The sequence below is a fragment of the Galeopterus variegatus genome, unplaced genomic scaffold (genome assembly GCF_000696425.1).
Source record: "Galeopterus variegatus unplaced genomic scaffold, G_variegatus-3.0.2 Scaffold7893, whole genome shotgun sequence".
Lineage (NCBI taxonomy): Eukaryota > Metazoa > Chordata > Mammalia > Dermoptera > Cynocephalidae > Galeopterus > Galeopterus variegatus.
The window spans coordinates 67,107-71,282 of record NW_007734004.1 but is presented as its reverse complement, the minus strand read 5'-3'; the positions used below and the strand labels follow the sequence as shown (position 1 = coordinate 71,282).

The window sequence follows — 4,176 nt, the reverse complement described above, 5'->3', positions numbered from 1 at the left end:
AGAACATTACTAAGGTGGTAACCGAGTCTTTAAAAAATATGTGAGAGGGCCGGCCCGGTGGCGCACTGCTACAGTGCGCCGCTTGGGAAGCGCGGCGTCGCTCCCGCCTGAGGGTTCGGATCCCACATACAGACCGGTTCCCGCTCACTGGCTGAGCGAGGCGCGGGAGCAACACCGAGGGTTGCGATCCCGTTGCCGGTCCCCGGTCCGGTACGGGGGCAACACTGAGGGTTGCGATCCGTTGCCGGACACGGAAAAAGACAAAAGACAAAAAATAAAAAAAAAAGTCATTCGTAATCTCACCACCTAGAAATAGCACTGTGCTTTGGGGTTATTCCAATCTTTTCACTAATATTTTCTTCAAGTTCTTTCCTGGATTCTCTGTAATACATTATCCCTTCTGTCCTGGAATTCCATACCTCAGTGTGTTTTCTGGTACTGAAAAAGTGGTCCATGACCGAATTAAATTTAGAAATCCCTGATTTAGGGTTAAATAAGTTTTTAAGGGCAGAGCTCTCAGAGTTCCTAATATGCTAATGAGCACTGGGAATCTCGGATAGGGTGTTATGGTATTAATGATCCTATTTTCTTTTCTTTTCTTTCTTTCTTTTTTTTTTTTTTTTTTTTTTTTTTTTTTTTTTTTTTTTTTTTTTTTGTCCTTTTTTGAGACCGGCTGCACCGCGCTCAGCCAGTGAGCGCTGTGAGCGCAGCGGTCGGGCACACCGGTCATCCCTATATAGGAACCGAACCCGCGGCGGGAGCGCTGCTGTGCTCCCAGCGCCGCACTCTCCCGAATGCGCCACGGGCTTGACCCTAATGATCCTATTTTCTAAACTAATTGGACTTTGTTATTTTTAAGAGGTACCTTGAAGGAACTTGGGGAACTGCTCTAGGACCCTGGGCATGTTTAGGAGGTCTGAGCTCTTATCAGTTTAACACTACTACAGAGTGTGCAACTCAGCCTCTGTGTTAGGGGTACCTAGCACACTGCACACTGCTCGAGGACCTTCTCACTTATCAAAGCCCAGCTTTGAGCTCTATGCCTTATTGAAGGTAGGTGAATATGTGGTTTCCTAGACCAGTGAGTCAGCACTGTCCTCCCGTTCCCCGAAGCAAACAGCAGACATTAGAAGTTCCTCTGGGGTGCACCAGTACACACCTTGTGCCACAGGACCTGCTTTGATTCTGACTTGGGGCTCCCAAGCCCCTTTTCCTTTTGGAAAGGGGCTAGCAGTTGCTGTAATCTGGTGAAAGCTACTGTTTCTGCTGTCATGGCGACATCTTGTGGTTAAAAAGGAAAACGCAAGAACAGCCATCTGCCCCCCACCTTTCCTCTGCTCCAGCTGTGGAGAGATTCCCCTCCAGAGAAGCCCTGGTCTCCTCCAAGACACTGACATCGAGTGCATAATATTTTCTGCCTCCCCTACCCTTCCCCACCCATCCCATGTCTTGTCAACAAGCTTGGGCTTCTACTTGTCACCAGGGCCCTCCAAATCCTCCCTGGACCCATCTGCACTCGTCACAACCTCTTCCTCTAAAGTGCTCCAGCCCCCAGCATTACCCCTCCCTCCTTCCTTGACATCCAAATTCCTATTCCTTTGATGCGTGAAACTCAGCTGACTGGAACACAGTTTGCAAAGTATGTCCAGAGCTATCACACATGTGATCTTCTCTTATCTTCCATAGCCTTCGGGGAAATGTGGTATTATGATAATTCTGGCTTTTTTAAGATGTCGGTACTAAAGGTCAGAGAGGCTGTGAGTGACTTACAGCTACAAGGTGGAGAGGTCAGGACTCACATCCTTGTTTTCTGATTGCAGATTCTCTGTTCTTTTCACTGCTAGCTTGCTTCCACTGATTGCTAAGTCAAAGGAACCAATTGTTAACGGTGGAAATTCTGTCTCCAGACGTAAAAGGGCAGAGGAACCCTCCTCTCCAAACCATCCACAGAGCACTGAAATGTTTTAAAGGTCAGAAATGGGCTTGGACTGACCTACAGAGGAAGAAGATTGGTAGATTTCTAGGGCTTTGTGAGGCGGGGCGGAGACAAAAGGCTTTGAGGACCCTACACCCACCACACAACACCATCCAGATGCAAGCTGTGTTATTACCATTAACCACATTCTTTTCTGTCACCCTCAGGTCCCACTTCTGACTCTGAGCAAATCTTAACTTGAGGCAGGATCGAGCTTCTGCAATGTAAAGAAGCAAATCCTCCCTTAACCTCCTTTCATGTCCTCCCCCTTTGGAAGGCTGAATAACTAAGTGTTGGCTTCTGACAACCAGCAGAGTCTTTCCTGACAGGGCAGTAGAGCTGTAAGCAGGGTGCCCATTTGTGAGGCCCCTCAGAAGGTGCCCAAGGCTTACAAGGCAAAGGCGCATCATGACTCTCATCGCTGCTTTTCTTACTGATGGAGTCTCCCATCAATCCTGAACCTCCATCCTCCCTTCCCCTCAGCCACACCGAATAGATTCCTGAGCTGTTCTCCACGGCCAGCCTACTCATCCTGAAGGACCCAGCTCGAATAAATGCTAATAAGATCTAGAATGAACTGAGAGCTTACTATCTACCAGGCACTGGTCTCAGTGCTTTACATGTACTTTTATTTGACCTTCACAATAACCCGATAAACACTAATATTGTGCCCATTTTACAGATGTAGAACTAAGGCAAAGAGAGGCTAAGTAACATGTCAAGGTCACACAGCTAACCAGTGGCAGAGCCAGGACTCAAGCCCACGGCATGCTCTTACCCACCACGCTAGATTGCCTGCTCAAATGCCCCCCTTCACTGATCCTCTTATGCAACCTCTGTGTTACATCACCACCAGGTATAAGACTATTGTAGTGTTCCCTACCTTGTCACCTTCAGCTTTGGGTTCCCCCATACACACTTTGCTGGAAGGAAGGTCAGTCACATCCACAGCAGACCTACCATGACCATCACTGGAGTCACCGGGTTGTTTACAGGCCAGAGAGCGCAGGCCACAGAGCCCAGGGAGAGCTGCCAGGTGGTTTCAACAAAAATTCCAGACACACTCAATAAAAATTTACCAGCCGGAAATATGTAAACAAAACTGCAAGCTTGGTGAAATTCACGTTACATCTTCTATTTTACATTAGATCAAGTGAGTTCTACTAATTCTTTTTTTATTTTTAAGAAGCTCTTGTTTTGCCTCCAAGCGAGTAAAAGGTCAAGTGACGAAGTTCACCCTGGTTTGACTGAAGCCCCAGTCTGTGCATTCACCCAGCCAGGCCCACCCAGGACACCAGACGTGCTTCCCGCCTCACACCCCACCTTCTGGGAACAGTGTGTGCACCCGCTGGCTTCACTCTCCACCTCCCGCTTCCTTTCCAACCCACACTGAACTGAAAGACCTCCTAGCAGTTAAGTCCAATGGACACCTTGCAGGCCTTGCCTTCTTTTTTGATCTTCAGGAGCACTGGGTGCAGCCGGCCAGGCAGTTGGTGGGCTCTGGGTCCCAGGGATTCCACCAGGGTATTTCCACACCAGTTGGTTCCAACATAAAGAACAGCAGGATATTTACATAGATTTTTTTTCCAGTTTGTTTCCTGACTGAAAGGTCAAATACCAAGCTGCCCAGTACAAAACTGGTCTCCTGGCAACTCTAGTTGACTCTCCCATCTCCTTCCCTGAGAATGTGGGGCCCTTACAGCCACATGGTGGTGTGACTGGGTGGGGCCACAGAAGGGTGGTGTGTTTGGGGAGGTGAGGGTCAGTGGAGTCTGAGATGGACTAGCCTGTTTAGGAAATTCCCCAGCCATGGGTGGAGCAGCAGAGTTAGACTTGGGGCCTCAAATGTATACTTTAGGACATAATCATAATGAAAATTAAAATCCCACTCAGTGCTTTTGCACAGAGTGGTTATCAGTACACGCTTATTCAAGAGAATTGAGGTGTGGGGAGTAAAGAAGACAAGGCAACACTTCCGTGTTTCTTTTTTTTTTTGTCTTTTTTTTCGTGTCCAGCAACGGATCGCAACCCTCAGTGTTGCGCCCATACCGGACCGGGACCAGCAACAGGATCACAACCCTCGGTATTACGCCGGCACCTCGCTCATCCAGTGAGCGGGAACTGGTCTGTATGTGGGATCCGAACCCTCCGCGGGAGGGCCGCCGCGCTCCCAAGCGGCGCACTGTAGCAGTGCGCCACCG

The 4,176-nt window shown here is 48.8% G+C and overlaps 1 protein-coding gene across 1 annotated transcript in view; it reads right to left on the bottom strand.

Moving 5' to 3' along the window:
• The window catches only part of GPA33 (glycoprotein A33 (transmembrane)), a 42,535-nt gene that overhangs the window by 5,571 nt on the left and 32,788 nt on the right, over positions 1-4,176 (bottom strand). The gene's annotated exons all lie outside the window — the stretch shown is intronic.